The 17224-nt window shown below is 41.4% G+C and overlaps 1 protein-coding gene across 1 annotated transcript in view; it reads right to left on the bottom strand.

Moving 5' to 3' along the window:
- Positions 1-17224, bottom strand: part of ZNF609 (zinc finger protein 609) — a gene marked incomplete at both ends in the record, with an annotated part of 169920 nt that overhangs the window by 26931 nt on the left and 125765 nt on the right. The gene's annotated exons all lie outside the window — the stretch shown is intronic.

Raw genomic sequence — 17224 nt, 5'->3', positions numbered from 1 at the left:
TGTGGGAAGTGGCTCAGCAGAGGTCATCATGCCTTAGGCTGTCCAGCTGGAGTCCCTATCTGAAAAGCACTAGGAATAAGAATGGCATCATTTCCATGAAACGGCTTTGAGGAAATAGTTGCCTGAAGTTGAGATGGAATCAACATGCCCAGTTTTACTACTGTACAACCTAGCAGGAAAAACCAGGACAAGATCATGGTTAAGGGCCTAAGTGAGGCACCCTTCCTTTTGTCTTTCTTCAGCTACAAGACTGGAAATGCAGCTAACTGCTAAAGCTTCTTTTTCTTTCTAAAATTTAAGATTTATTTATTTATGCATACAAGAACTGGGGTACAGGCCAGAGGTATGGAGGGTGAGAGGATTCACCAGAGACAGAGAGGGAAACAGAACAGGCAGACCGACTGAAATACACTGCTGAGGGGAGCAGCAGGCGGGTCAGGAGAGGTCTGGTGCGCCATGTGGGTAGCTCCTTGGCTTGGGATCGAACTCGTGCTGCAGTGGCTGCGGACAGCTTCATAGGTTGTATCTTAACCCCTTGTGCCACCAGAGAAGTCCCTTCTTTTTCTTCCTAGTTAACCTCCATTTAACATTTTAAGGTTTGTTAACAAAGAACTAAACTACATTGGCTCTCAGTGCCAACAAAAGGGGAAATAGTATTGTAGAGACAGGAACTCTGTAACAGGGAGGCCCCTTCTTTTTCTTTCTAGTAACCTCCATTTAACATTTTAAGGTTTGTCTACAGAGGAGAAAGAACTAAACTACATTGGCTCTCAGTGCCAAGAAAAAAAAAGGGGAAATAGTAATGTAGAGAAAGGAACTATGTAACAGTTTTGGGATCCTCTAGGGTAGACTCTCTTCTGCCCAGACAGTTTTTTGGGAAGCAATGTTTCTCACTGTCCTGCACAGTTCTAGATTTCCTGCCTTTCTTCAACTCGTGATAATAATCATTCTGAAATTTTCATTGGCCTATTATGGGTTAAATTGCCACTCTCACCCCCCTCCCAAAATATTTAAGTCCTAATTCCCATACTTCAGAATGTGATCTTATTTGGAAACAGGATCATTATAGAAACAATCAAATTAAAATTAAGTCATTTGGGTGGGCCCTAATCCAACATGGCTGATGTCCTTAAAAACATTCTATAAAACATCCTATAAAAAGGGGACATTAGGACACTGATAAGACACACATAGAGGGAGGGTGATTTGAAGGCAAACAGGGAGAAGACAGCCATGTAATGGGAGTAATGGCAGCTATTGATTCAAAGCCAAGGATGCCAAGAATTGCCAGCAACCAACAGAAGACAGAAGAGGAAAGGAAGGACTCTCCCTAGAACCACAAGAGAGAGCATAACCCTACCAATACTGTGAATTTGACTTCTAGCCTCCAGACTGATCGGTTGTTTAAAGTCACCCAGTTTTTTGCACTTTGTTAAAACAGTCCTAGGAAAGTAATACAGCCCTAACAGCCTGCTGTTGATTAAATTTGTCAGATTTTACCCTAACTAGCTTCAGTGAATGACTGCTGCTGGCCAAGGAGATTACAGTCTAGGAGTCTATGTCAGTGATTCTCAAATAGGGTGGGTGGAGAACAACAGTGATAGCAGCAGATCCTAATTTGGGGGGGGGAGGTGTTTCACAATAAACATTTCCAAGTTCCATCCGGGGCCTGTTGATACAGAACATTAAGAGTGGGGGACAGCTAACATATATTTTAAACAAGCCCCATAAGTGATGTATCAGTAATTTGTACTGACACCTCCCATTTCCATCCCCATAACTGAGCAACATTAGTTTAAATAACAGGACAGAATTTTTGGGTCTTCCTTAAATTGATCTATAGATTCAATGTAAGCCAATCAAAAGCTTAGCAGAAAAATTCACAAGTTGATCCTAAAATGTATATGAAAATGCAAAAGGCCAAGAACAGCCAAGGCAATCTTGAAGAAGTACAATATGCTACAGGACTTCACTATCAGACACTACATGGCTACAGTCATTAAGACAGTGTAGAATTGACACAAGATCAGACAAATGGAAGAATGGGACAGAAGACAGAGTCCGGAAGTAAACCCACACACAGGTCACTTGATTTATGATAAACGTGACACTGCAATTGCAGTGGAAGGAGAGGATAGTCATTTTCAATGGGATGCTGGGTCAATCAGGTATCCATATGAAAATAATAGAATCTTGACTCCCAATTAACATCTAACCAAAAATCAATTTTAGCTAGATCTAGATATGAAAAGAAAAACAACAAAGTGCTCAGGAAAACAAGCAAACAAATCATAGATCATCTGTATTATCTTGGGAAAGATTTTTTTTCTTAAACAGGGCACAAAAAAACACTGAAGGAAAAAAATACTAAATTGGACAATATAAAAACAAAGAACTTCCATTCATGAAAAGGTACCATTAAAAGATAAGATATAGAAGATATTCATAATACATATACCTGACAAAGGACTTGTAACAATATACAAAGAACTACTACAAATTAGTAGGAATAAAACATATCCCAGTCCAAAAATGGGTAGAAGTTTTGAACAGGAACTTCATTAAAAGATTTCCAAATGTCCCATAAGCACATGAAAAAATGCTGAATCTCATGAATTATCATGGAAATGCAAATTAATACCACAACAAGATACTACTACACAGAAACCAGTATGGCTAAAACGAAAAAGACAAGTAAGGTCAAGTGCATAGCAACCAGAATTCTAATTGGAAGTAGGGCTATAAATTGATCAGACACTCTGGGACTGGCAATGTCTATTAAGACTAATAATATGCATTCCTTCTGACCCAGGAATTTCATTCTTAAGAGTAAGAATGTGTACACATACTCCCTAAAAGACACATACAAGAATTTTTACAGCAACATTTTCCACAGCAATCTCAAACTTTAATAACAATGTTCACCTAATGAACTACTAAAATAATGCCAATCAAGTCCCACTATGTGCAAGAGCCTGGATGAATTTCTCTGACAAAATGTTGAACTAGACATAACAAAGCATATACTGTAATGATTCTATTTCTATAAAGCTCAAACTGGGCAACACTATTTTATGATGTTAGCAGTTAATTTGATTAGCTTTGGGGTTCAGCTATTGGAAGGGAAACATGAAGGGGTTTCTGGAGTTCTGGTAACAGCATTTCATCATCTAGATGCTGGTACGTCAAAGTGTGTTCACTTTGAAAACTCAATGACCTGGGCCTCCCTGGTGGCGCAGCAGTTGAGCGCTGGGCTGCAAATATGCCCGCAGCCTCTGCAGCGCCAGTTCGATCCCCTGCCACCGGCAAAGGTCCCACATGGCGCGCAGACCTCTCCTGCCGTGCCCGCTGCTCCCCTCATCAGTGTACCTCATCAGTCTGCCTGCTCTGCTCCCCGCTCTGGCTCTGGTGAATTCTCTCACGCTCCCACGCTGCTGACTGTACCGAGTGCTTGTATAAATAAATAAGTAAATCTTTAAAAAAAAAAAAAAAGAAAATTCAATGACCTGCATGCTTATGATTTGTGCACCTGTTTATATTATTGTTCAGTAAGACCCACTGACATAAAAAAAAAAATCCACCACCACCCAAACTTTTGGACTTGTGACTTCTATAGATCACGCCATGGTCAGCTGAGAGGCAGACTCGTTGTCTATATCAGGCAAACTGCCCAACCTCCAGGACAGCAGACCACTCTGGTATCTGATGCAACAGCTCGTGGTTGTGGAGTGAGGTAGGTTCCTGCTTTCTTATCTGTTCTTTCTTCATATTGACACTTGATTCTGGGAGACTTCTTTTTTTAAATATCATAATTATAAAGAATAGGCTAAAAGCTAAAAAGTAGAGGGGAGCTCAGTAAATGGGAATATGCACAGTATTTCAAATGTACTGAATGATGTGGGAAAATGTTCAGAAGATGGGGATAATCAGAGTCAAATAAGGAGAAGGCAGGCTGTTAACTGAATTAGTTCAGGGTTAAAAGTTTCATTTGATTGTGAGTTCAATGGGTGTAGAAAATTATTTGATAGCAGTCTTTTAGACTTTTTTTAGTCGTCTTAAAGAGAAAATAGAGTACAACTTGTGGGAGGGGGGTCTACTCAATTTCTCACCACAGCCTTTTTTGTCACAGAGCTGGTTGCTATGGAGAAGGCCATGAAGGCAGCACTAAGGGAAATAAAGGATCTGGCAGGAGTAAGCACAGGGACAGTGGATTAAACAAAAATTCCTTGAGCAATTAGCAAGTAGTAGGGCCCATAAATGACATACTTTGCATTATTTTCCTAACCCCAACCCCTCCAGAAGTACATGGGTCTGGTTTGCCACTATAATTTAACTCAAATACAGAGAAGCCTGAATGGTTCTAACAAAGCCTAAGCCTGGCAGACAAAACACAAGGCCATTTAGTAATGCTGCCTCATGCCAGGGGGAATCAGCTACCTACCCACCCTATCCTGGGGAAATTATCTCCAGCTGCCTAAATTATAAAGTTGATGCCCTATGATGTCTTTGTTCTGTAAAGCCTGAGGGAGATGGGATAATGAAGTATCACAAGAGGTGGAGAACAGCTCCTTGTTTCATAGAGTAGTCAGAGAGAGAGAGAGAGAGAGAGAGAGAGAGAGAGAGAGAGAGAGAGCGAGCGACACAGAGAGAGAGAGACACAGAGAGAGACAGAGAGAGACAGAGAGAGAGAAGAGACAGGTGAGGCAGGAGGGGGCAGAGGAAGGCACAGTGTAAAGGAGGTGGGGTGGGGGGAGAGTCAGTTCTCACTGGTATCATTAAGAGGCAGAAGCAGTGACCTGGGAGCAAAGCTGCCTGAACTGGTCTGAAACTACTGCCATGGGAGAAAAGGCTAGTTGCCAAGTTTGTTAATAGCTTCTGCCCATCATTGTTACAGCAGCTTTATCAACTAGGGCAGGGCCAGGACCTGTTTTTAGCAGTGTAAGCGCTGAGAGTGGAGGGTTCAACAACATTTTCCACAACGAGTGATTAACAAAGACAGGTCCCACTTCTGTCCCACACAAATAAATGATCACAGAACTGTAAATATCAAAGGGACAAGGACCACAAAGAGATGTAGTCCAACTCCCTCAACTTGCAAATGAAGAAACTAAAGCCTAGACCAGTTAAATGACCTTGTTTATCAACAGGGCAAGAAAACACCAAGGCTTCTGGAATGGGGTCTTTCTCTTGGACTCATATCACTAAATAAGCTGAAGCTATGCCCCAGTTTTAAAAAAAAAAAAAAAATTTAAGCATTAGATTAAGCATTAGGAATATAATTACGCATTAAAGGATGGTATTGGCAACAAAATAGGTCTCTGAGTCTACCTGAGGGTTTTGCTACTGAAATATCCAAAGAATCGCATTTAAAACAACTTTACCTATCTCTCAAGTTTACCACCTGGCCAACTACGGAGCCTGCAGTTTGCTGCACAGAGGCGGCGAGTGAGAGCGCATAAAGGACATGTCTCTCCCGTGGGGATTAGTTTACATTGCAGTCTAATTTGTAAAATGAAACTCAAAAAAGTCTGTAACCAACTGATTTTCTTAGGGTTTCAGGATTTAGCTGTATGGCAGCAGACAGATAATATAATCCACAGGGGGATGTAAACACGGTCACTGCCCTAAAGCATCCCCTGGGAATAAGCTGCTAGGTGGGAAGAATGTGTTGGCAGTTGTTTTGGGTGGGGGAGGGGTGGGAGAAAGTAAGAATTGATTTCCCTAATGTTTCCTTTGTGTGGCTGCTGTTGCCATGTGGTGGTCTGTTGCTATGAAGATTTGTGGTGCCAGACAATGACTGCTAGGCTCTTTATGACTGGCAGAGCTCTTTCTTTGGGAGTCAGGCTACTCTGCAACTGGCAAAGCAGTGGAGAACTGCTTGGTCACTGTGCACCATTTCTCTCCAGGTGAATGCCGCCTGAGGCGACTGAAGGTGCAGGAGTACTGATTATTGCCAAGGAGAAAGAAAAACTGATAGTAGCTGAGTACCAGTATAAATATCAAAGTTACATACTGCATTGTTCACACACACTTTTTACATCAGACTCACAGAACAAGCCAAACTACCGAGGTCACTATTTCTATTAAAGAGGATTAATGGACAGTCCCTTCTTTTTAGTGGGAAGGATAAAGACCCACAGCTGTTATCTGCCACGAGGAAGAAGAACTTCTGAGGCAGGTTCTCAGTAGAACTACCACAGGCAAACTATCTTCCTGCTAAGCAAAAACATTGCCTATATCTGATAAAAAGAAAACTGCAACCTATAGACCAGAGCACAGGGATCAACCACAGGGTCTGAAACAGGGCCAAATGTTTCCCCAGGTATCAGCCAGAGTACACAGGATACACCCTAGGTCTGTCAGCTATTTACCACCTTCTCCTCCTCCAACCTTCCACACAATTACTCTTCATTCCATCTCAGAGTTTATGAATACATATAATTTACAGACTGCCCAGCCCCTATTTATAATACATTAAACCACTAGTTACCAGTGACTATTTAACTTTAAATAAAATTTAAAACTCCACTCTTCGTGCCACATTTCAGCTGCTCAGTATCACATACGACTAAACTACCATTTTGGAGAACATATTTCCATCGCAAAAAGTTCCACTAGACAGTGCAGGGTAGTCTAAGGTTCCTCCTTTTTTTCTCCTTTAAATTAGAATCTTAAGATCAGGAGAAGAGACTTCCCATGATGACACAAGGTGTTATGGTACCATCAGAGCCCTACTCCCCTTATTCTGGTTCAGAGACAATTTTTTGTGTACCACTATGCCTTCCTACTACTATTATTCACTGAAACAGTTCTTCTCGAACAGTTCCCGACACTCCTAGTTATTGGAATAAAATAAACTTTGATGTGGAGATGTTCGCTTGTACATATACTCTTTTTAAAAAGATTTATTTCTGGTCCAACCACTATGGAGAGCTGTGTGGAGATTTCTGGACCTACTAAACATAGAGCTTCCATATGATCCAGCAATTCCACTCCTAGGTATTTACCCAAAGGACACAGAAACATCAATTCCAAAGAACACCCGCACCCCTATGTTTATAGCAGCACTGTTTACAATAGCTAAGCTTTGGAAACAGCCCAAATGCCCAAAAATAGATGACTGGATCAAGAAGATGTGGTACATATATACCATGGAATATTACTCAGCATTCAAAAAAGATAAACACATGCAATTTGCAGCAACATGGATTGCGCTGGAAGGGATCATGCTCAGCGAAATAAGCCAGAAAGAAAAAGAAAAAGAAAAATACCGGATGGTCTCACTCACAGCAGGAATCTAGAAAACTTAAATAAGGGACCAGGAAAATGAATAACTATAAGAAAGTGAAAATCAAAATCAACAAAAATCTATGAACCAGAGACACTTTTGGGGGAGGTGGGTGGAGGGAGGGGAGGGATTGGGGTCAAAATGGGGGGTTGAAATTGTATGGGGAATATAAAAATAAAATTTATTATAAAAAAATAAAAAAATAAAAAGATTTATTTATGCATACAAGAGCTGGGGTACAGGCCAGAGGTGTGGGGGATGAGAGGAGTCACCAGAGACAGAGTGGAGAACAGAATAGGCAGATTGACCGAAGTACACTGCTGAGGGGAGCAATGGGCAAGGCAGGAGAGGTCTGCTGCGCCATGTGGGTTGCTCCCTGGCTGACCAGGGATCGAACTTGTGCTGCAGACAGCTTCAGGGGCTGCGTCTTAACCCCTTGTGCCACCAGGGAGGCCCTGTACATATACTTTTTAATTAATTGATTAATTAATTTTTTTCTTTTTATTTTTATATTCCCCATACAATTGCGACCCCTTTATTTTGACCCCAATATCTCTCCTCCCCACCCCCCACCCCCCATAGAGTGTCTCTGGTTCATAGTTGTTTGTTGATTTTGATTTTTACTTTCTTATAGTTATTCTTTTTCCTGGTCCCTTATTTAGGTTTTCTAGATTCCTGCTATGAGTGAGACCATCCGGTATTTTTCTTTTTCTTTCTGGCTTATTTCGCTGAGCATGATTCCTTCCAGCGCCATCCATGTTGCTGCAAATTGCATGTGTATATGTACATATACTTTTTAATGAGTGCAAAAATAGAAAACTTCCTTCTCTCCACCATTAAGCTAGAATTCAGCTTTGGAAGACAGGTAAAATCTTTGACTTTTATACAGTTAACCCTTGAACAACACAGGTTTAAACTATGCAGGTCCACTTATACAAGAATTTCTTGTAAACAGACAACATAAACTTAAGGTACCAATAAATACCATATAGTACTGAAAATGTATTGTTTCTTTCTAATAATTAATTAAAATCTTTCCTCTAGCTTACTTTGTTGTAAGAATATGGTACATAATACTTGCAACACAAAATGTATGCTGTTTATATTATTAGTAAGACTTAACAGTTATTATTAATAACTAATTTTATTAGTAAGATCGAACAATTAAGTAGGGAATCAAAAGATATGCATGGATATTTGGTTGTGCAGGAGGGTTGGTGCCCCTAACCTCTGCATTGTTCAAGGGTCAACTTTAATTTCAAAAGATTAGTGGTAGAAGTCACTGTTAAAGAAAAAAGTACAGTAAAAAAGTTCTCATTATTTTTAGTCAATACACAGCCTTTTTAGCTATATGCCTGAAACACATGGACACAAGGCACAATAAATTGTTAATCAAATATTTATTGAGTGTGTGTGTGTGTGTATAGTGTGAACAAGTCCTTGTCAATAAAACCACATACAAATTGCAATTCCTTGCCTCAGCCATTTTCTTGTCCAAAAAAGGAGAAAAGACAGGTAAGTATTCAAGTGGAAACAAATAAGTACTGGCTTAATATTTATGTCCTTGCAGTTTTAGAAGTGTAAGAGGAGGGCCTCCCTGGTGACGCAAGGGGTTAAGCACTGCACTATGAAGCAATTTACAGCCTCTACAGCACAAGTTCGATACCCGGCCAGCCAGGGAGCAGCCCACATGGCGAAGCAGAACTCTCCTGACTCATCTGCTGCTCCCCTCAGCAGTGTGTTTCAGTCAGTCTGCCTGTTCTGTTCCCCACTCTGTCTCTGGTGAATCCTCTCACCCCCCGCATCTCTGGCCTATACCCCAGTTCTTGTATGCATAAATAAATAAATCCTAAAAAAAAAATAGAAGTGTAAGAGGAGCTCACAGCTCCTGGCTCAGAGATGCAGAGGAGCTTGTCTGGCTCCTCTGAGGCCCCCCTTTAGTAATCAGGTGTGGCAAGCTGTGCCTGGCTCCACTGCACCCCCTGTGCTCACCATCACACCAGCCACAGGTTGGGTTTCATGCACTGGTTGGATCTGAGTTTGGGTTTTGAAACTTGTGCCAGTTTGAAAACATACCAATCAGGTTTGAAACTTCAGAGCAAGGGGAGGCGTAAACAAAACTTTAAAAGCCATAAAAACTGGGGCAGTGGACAGATTTAACACATTTCCACTTTGAAATATAATCAGTTTCTATCTTCAGATCTCCAACTTGAACAATCTTGCCTGGCACAACCTTCGCTTCAGATTATCTACTGCCACTTCTGCCTCCAGTCTGACTGGTACCACCTCTAATAGCTGACTGACCCTCCAGCACCACCTCCTGGTGGGTGCCACTGGCCAGTGCCCGCGCCACCTCTAGAGCTTCTCCTTTTGCTGTTGCCTCTGGGGCTGCCTACTCCCACCTCTGGATCACTGCTACTGCTGGCTGTTGTGGTGTTGCCTCAGCAGTGCCACTTGTGATTACTTCCAGCTGCCACTGTGAGTTGGCACTTACTGATGTGCCACTAGCTCCAGTCTCTCATGAGAAGGGCAATGCCATTTTTCACCAGCAGCTTTTGGTTTGGACGACTAGACACTAAGGACACTATCTAGGGTAGGACGAACAACTGTCTGCAGTCTTAAAAACTTTCCCCCTTTTTAAATCGCTTCCAATTTCCCCCATTATAAATAAACCCTGTTGTTGTTACACTCTGTGTTTGAGTCTTGTCTTGCAACTGTTAAGTGCATGGGTGAGGACCCATAAACTGTGACATTCCCATATTTGCAGGGTTTCAGAAGGATAGGAGAAAGAGCAGGGTCAGAAAAAAATGTTTGAAGTAACGGCAGAAGACTTCCAAATTTTGAAAAAAGACAAATTTACCCATTCAAGAAGCTCAGTGAATCTCCAAATAGGATAAACCCAAAGAGATTCATGTCAGATACATCACACACTATAATCACATGGCTGAAAAGGACAGAAAAATTTTGAAAACGACTAGGGGAAAACAACATACTACTTACAGGACAACAATGATTTAAGTGATTTTGTATTTTTCACTAGAGCCAAGGAAGGCTAAAAGTAAACAGAACATTTTTAAAGTGCTAAAAGAAAAGAAATGCAAGCCTAGATTTCTTTATACAGAAAAAATGTATTTTAGGAATAAAGACGAAGTAAAGACATTATGAGAGAATTCCTAGCCAGTGGACCTGGTCTAAAAAGATGAGAGGAGATTTTCAGACAGAAGAGAAACAGAGGGAGTCTGAGAACATCAGGAAGAAAATGAATGTTAAATATCTGGGTAAATATGACAAACTATTCTTTTGAGTTCTTTAAAGTATATTTGATAATTGAAAGGGAATTTTTTTTTTTTTACTTTGCTAATAGAGCATTCAAATTTTTCTTATAGACATTTAAAATGTTTGATGGGGTATCAGTGTATTAGATGTAATACATCAGAACAGGAGTTTGCAAACTTTTTCAGTAAAAGTCTCTGTTGTAATTCTTTGGCACTTTAGTGCAAGAGTGGCTGAAAATACATGTAATTAGTATTAGTGGCTCTGTTCCAATAAAACCTTACTGACATTGAAATCTGATTTTCATAAAATTTTCATGCCTCATAATATTCTCATTTTGATTCCCTCCCCTTACTCCCCACCCCTCCACCATTTTCAACTATTAAAAACACTGCCTATTGGGCCTCCCCGGTGGCGCAGCGGTTGAGCGCTGGGTTGCGAAGCTGCCCGCGGCCTCTGCGGCGCGGGTTTGATCCCCAGCTGCTCCCCGGCCACCAGAGGAGGGTCCCACATGGCGCACAGACCTCTCCTGCCGCCCGCTGCTCCCCTCAGCAGTGTACTTCGGTCCTTCTGCCTGTTCTGCTCCCCGCTCTGGCTCTGGTGAATTCTCTCACCCTCCCCGCGCTTCTGACTGTACCCAGTGCTTATATAAACAAAACAAACAAACAAACAAATAAATAAATAAAAACACTGCCTATTTCTGTATGGCTCATAGGCAATAACAACATAAAGAAGGGAAGGTAAATGGACTTAAATGGTGATAAAATTTCTACACTTCATTTGAAGTGGTAAAAATACTAAATTTTAGTAGAGTGTGAAAAGTTAAAACATGTATTGTAACCCTGAGAGCAACCATTAAAATTATACAAAGAGATGGAGAATGAAGAATCAGTGATAACTAAAAAAGTTTGAGCCTCAAAAACTGGTAGGATGGTAGGTGATGAAAGTAGCTGTAGTAAACAGAAACAGAGAAGATGAGAAAAGCAAAATCTCAGGAGAAAGGATATTCTTTTAGAAATTTTATTTATTTTAATTTTTGTTCTTAGAAATTTTGAATTTATGAAATCAACTTCTGGTGAAGTTCCAGTCATCAGTATGAAATGGCTAAATTAGGCAAAAGGGCAAGTCTAGAAAGGAAATTTTGGGAGTATTAATTATGGGAGAAGCTACAGCCAGGACTATATGATTGTATTCACTTAAAGCTGCTGAAATAAAAACTCCTGGAAGTTATGGTGTGTTAAGGCTCTGCAGAGAAGTATGGCACAGTTCTCTAGCTGCTTCCCCTTCTCCCTTAGCAAGAGACTATTTTGTTTGGAGAAGCAATTTATCCATCTAAAAAAGCTATATTTTCTTGCCTTTCTTGCAGAAGGGACAGCCAAAGAGATATAGACATAAGTCTTAAAGTGCCTATTCTGGGAAGCTTTTTGAAGGGAAACAGATTAGGTGGGAGGCAGATACTGTTTTACTCTTCTCCTATTTTAAGTCTGGAAATCCATGATGACTAGAGCTATATCAGCAATTCTGCAATAAAAAGGTAAAGTTAGGGCCTCCCCAGTGGCGCAGCGGTTGAGCGCTGGGTTGCGAAGCTGCCCGCGGCCTCTGTGGTACTGGTTTGATCCCCGGCTGCTCCCCGGCCACCGGAGGAGGGTCCCGCATGGCGCGCAGACCTCTCCTGCCGCCCGCTGCTCCCCTCAGCAGTGTACTTCGGTCCTTCTGCCTGCTCTGCTCCCCGCTCTGGCTCTGGTGAATTCTCTCACCCTCCCGCGCTTCTGACTGTACCCAGTGCATGTATAAATAAAACAAACAAACAAACAAATAAAACAAACATGCCTCTATTAAAAAAAAAAAAAACAGCCAAGGGTCTATTGGCCCACCTGCAGAGATCGTGACATAAAAAAAAAAAAAAAAGGTAAAGTTAAAGAGTCTAGAACATTGATAACATGTGAAGCCACTGTACCTACCAGCCTGGCCTGCCTAGACACTCCTAACTCAATGTTTCCTCAACTTTCTCCATTATGGCACACATAGTAATGAAAAATACACTGTGCATACAGCTGCTTGTTTTGGGGAATGGGAATAGGGCACCAACTGCGACGGGTCCCACCCAGAGGCCAACAGGTCATAATGATAGTGGCAGAGGTATAGAGGTTTACTGATTTTGGCTCCAGCGCTTCCACTATACCACAAGTTCTTCCAGAAAGCACATTTGCCAAAGTAAAATATACCATTATTGAGGGCTTTCATTTAGTACTGTTGTTTAAAAAAGAGAATCTATATAGCAAATCTCCTGGAGCTCTTATATAAAGTCAGTGTTGCTTTTTTAAAAAAAAACATCAAAGAAATCACTAAGAAATTTTTGTTCAGCAGAAGTATGTGGTCTGACTTAAGGTTTCTTATACAGTGTTTCCAGGACCCTGGGTTCCTTAAGGGTAAGTCCTGTGAACCAGGAGTATACTTGGAATCTGCTATTTTGATTTTAAGTGAGATGGGAAAAAAATGAAATCAGGTAGAATTAGACCTCTGAATAAGTGCTAAGAATAAGTCTCAAAAAAGCTGGAGAAAGCATTGTAACAGGTTACATCCTAGTAGTCCTAATGTTGAGCCTTGTAGAGGAAGATCTTTGTAGTACTGGCTGAATTAAGAACAACTTAAAAAGAGACTGGCTCTGCAGGAATTTAAAATGTCTCCAATGCAAGGTTTGCAGTGAGAGATAGCAAAGAAAGAAGCAACGCTGCAGGACACGCAAGCAAAGAAAGCAGGAAGAATTGAGGCCGTGACCCCTACACCTGTTCTCAGCACGGTGTTTCAGTTCTACAGAGATCTCAAGGCCCTCCATTCTTCTCAGAGGCCAACATTCACAGCTTCTTCCTAAGCTGGAGGGGTTTTTCCATTTGAAGATAGTAGTTTGCTGGGCAAAGAGAAAGACAGAAGCAAGGCAGGTAGCAGACAAAAAGCCTAGAAGGCAAGATGAAATTTTTTAAGTATCGTAAATAGTTCTTTTTATTAACTTGAAAATAACTCAATATACAGGATATTCTGGATCTGCAGAAGATGACCTTTTGCAGGACCTCCCTGGTGCCTAAAGATGAAAGGGAATGTGGATTAGCTCTGATCCCAATTCAAAAACTGCCAACTGACACGTTGTTCAGGTGAAAACCCTTGGAATGGCCAGAAAGAAGAGTAACTGCAGAACAGTTCTCTTGGAGAATCCTAAAACATAATATGATCGGTGGGAGAAAATACGGTATTAAAAGTATGAGAACTAGGGGCCTCCCCGGTGGCACAGGGGTTAAGTGCTGGGTTGCAAAGCTGCCTGCAGCCTCTGCAGCACGGGTTCGATCCCCGGCTGCTCCACAGCCACTGGAGGAGGGTCCCAGGTGGCGCGCAGACCCCTCCTGCCGCCCCCTGCTCCCCTCAGCAGTGTGCTTCGGTCCTTCTGCCTGTTCTGCTCCCCGCTCTGGCTCTGGTGAATTCTCTCACCCTCCTGCGCTTCTGACTGTACCCAGTGCTTGTATAAATAAATAAACAAATCTTTAAAAAAAAAAAAAAAGTATGAGAACTACAAATCCTACACATTTTAAAAAAAATGAGAGTGATCTCAAACCTAATGAAAGGAGTAGTAATTCTCAGTTTCAGAGAAGGTATAGAATTTTGGCATGGTTCCTAAATTCCAACAATATTGTAATGTCTGTTAGATAGTAACATTGATCCTGAAGTGACGACATATATGCAAGCGTTCATTCAAGTATTTTTGAGGTGCCTGGTATTAAGAGTTGTGAATAAAATGGTACACAAAATAGAGTCCTAAAGTTCACAGAACTTCTAAAACAGTGAAAAAAATAGACATTAATAGGAAAATACAATTATACAGATACAAAATTGTAAATTGTGATGAGTACTGTGAAATAAAGTATGAGGTATATTAAAAGTGAATAGCAGGGGAACTTGTTAATAGGATGCCAGCCAACCAAAGAACCTTTCAGAGCAATAACTGACGGGGGGAAAAAAGTCTGTGCTAATATCCCCCATGTTCCCTTGGCAGGGAGGGAGAACAGATAGGAAGGTATCCATTGTTCTCAGGTGAGTGAAAGGGTTAGCCTCACACTTGCAAAGTTTTTATCAGGTTCACATATACAAAAAGCACCTTGCTCGTGAAGAAAAGCCACCATATAAAGCTGGGTAAAATAAATAGGCAGGAAATTGATGTCTTCTCTCTCCAATATATTGAGGCAAGAGGTCCAAAACGTTGCTTGGTGGCACAGAGCTCAGGGCTAAATGTGTTTATTATTCCAACAGACTCTGGTTTTTCAGACATTTGGCCACAGGCAGATATCATTCTGAAAATCAGGGATAGCCATAATTTCCAGATTGTCTATTGTTTACATACACCCAGAGTCAACTTCTCCACTGTCTCTACATCAGTTTCTAACACAAAAGGTTTTTTCTTCCTTTTTTTGCATTATGGTCTCACACAGATAATAAAACCTTATCAGCAACGTTATTCTGAAAGGTGAAGCTTTACTCTACTGGTGCTGAGGAGAAGGCCAGGAACAAGAATTCTTAACCTGTATCATATCAATACCTATTACACTTTTATTTATTTATTTTTTAAGATTTATTTATTTATGCATACAGGATTGGGGTACAGGCCAGAGGTGCGGGAGGTGAGAGGATTCACCAGAGACAGAGTGGGGAACAAAACAGGTAGACTGACTGAAACACACTGCTGAGGGGAGCAGCAATTGAGACAGGAAAGGTCTGCTGTGACATGTGGGTTAGCTCCCTGGCTGGGGATTGAACTTGTGCTGCAGTGGCTGGGGATAGCTTCATAGTGCTGAAAGTTAACCCACTGTGTCACTAGGAAGGCCCCTATTGCACTTTTAAATAAATACTGAATTACAGCAAAATATTCAGAGAGACTTTTATTAGACTGAAACACCTGAATTTCCACAAGCTGACTGATAAGATAGCTTATGATAATCAGAGATAATTAGCTTTGCTCCTTTGGGCCCCTGGATTCCTCAGAATGGAGATGCTTTGACAGTCTGGCTACTGATGCAGAGACCTGATGGGACTCTGAGGCCCAGTCTCTGTAAGCACACAACAAGGACTTGGATTCTTTTCAAAAAGAATGTATGTGTTGAAATCAAATTGCTACAGATGGCACCAAGGGATCTGAAATACCTGGTTAAGTCCCAATTGCACTCCTACTTTTTTAGGTTTATGAACTTTTAAAACAGAAGAGATACTGTTCTCAGGGGCAAATGGAACATACAAGAAAATTGGCTGGTAGTCTTGGGCAGCAGCACCCTACAACGAGCCAACTGCTTAGTGGATGCCTCAAAACAAGACCATGTAAACATTTCCCTATTGCCTTGGCCTAGAAAATCTGTACTAAGTGACAGATGCATGAAATGGTATGCGTGGCTCGGCAACCAGAGGAAAGGAGCTGGCTGCACCTCCAGGTGTTTAAAAAAAAAAAAAAAAGCAAAGGTTGCATTTTCAATGAGCCAACACTAAGTCAATTTAACAGTGACTATTCTCTGGCCCATATTAAAAAAAAAACTGGCAACAAGAAATACTGGTAAGAATGTAGAGAAAAAAAGAACCCTCTTACACTGCTGGTGGGAATGCAAACTGGTCCAACCACTATGAAAAGCTGTGTGGAGGTTCCTCAGATTACTAAAAATGAAGCTACCACATGACCCAGAGATTCCATCCCTAGGAATCTACCCAAAGGACACAAAAACATCAATTTGAAAGGAAACCTACATTCCTATGTTCATTGCAGCACTATTTACAATAGCTAAGACATGGAAACAACCTAAATGTCCCCATACAGATGAACGGATCAAGAATATGTGGTATGTGGTATATCTACACAATCAAAAAAAGATAAACTCATGCCATTTGTAGCAATATGGATGGAACTAGAAGGGATTCTGCTCAGTGAAATAAGTCAGAAGGAAAAAAAATATTGCATGGTTTCACTTATAGGAGGAATATAGGGAAACCGAACAAAGGGTCAAAAAAAAAAATAGACAAAATTTGCAGGCAAACTACAGATCTGAGGCATAGAGCAGGACAGGGGGTAGAAGTGGGGTCAAAACAGGAGGGAAGAGCACCAGGGACTATGGTGAAAGTTCATGGGTGATATGGTGGTGGGAGATTTATCGGGACTACACCTGAGGGGAGAAATCATATATTGTACAAAAATGAACGACAATGTAAGAAAATAAAAAAGTTTAAAAACGGGAGGGAAAAGGGACTATTTTCCATTTCCTTGACTCCCACAACTGCTCTTTTTATGACTTTTTCTCTTCAAGCCTGACCCAGAAGTTCATTTATATTTTAATTCTCCGATATAAAAGGACAGGGATGGGCCTCCCCGGTGGCGCAGCGGTTGAGCTCTGGGTTGAGAAGCTGCCCGCAGCCTCTGCAGCACCGGTTTGATCCCTGGCTACTCCCCGGCCACCGGAGGAGGGTCCCACATGGCGCGCAGACCTCTCCTGCCGCCCGCTGCTCCCCTCAGCGGTGTACTTTGGTCCCTCTGCCTGCTCTGCTTCCCGTTCTGGCTCTGGTGAAGTCTCTCACCCTCCCTCACTTCTGGCTGTACCCAGTGCTTGTATAAACAAATAAATAAATAAATGAATCTTTTAAAAA

The sequence above is a fragment of the Talpa europaea genome (assembly GCF_964194135.1).
Source record: "Talpa europaea genome assembly, chromosome: 8".
NCBI lineage: Eukaryota > Metazoa > Chordata > Mammalia > Eulipotyphla > Talpidae > Talpa > Talpa europaea.
Note: the sequence above shows the minus strand (reverse complement) of the source record. Positions and strands in the feature narration are given on the sequence as shown.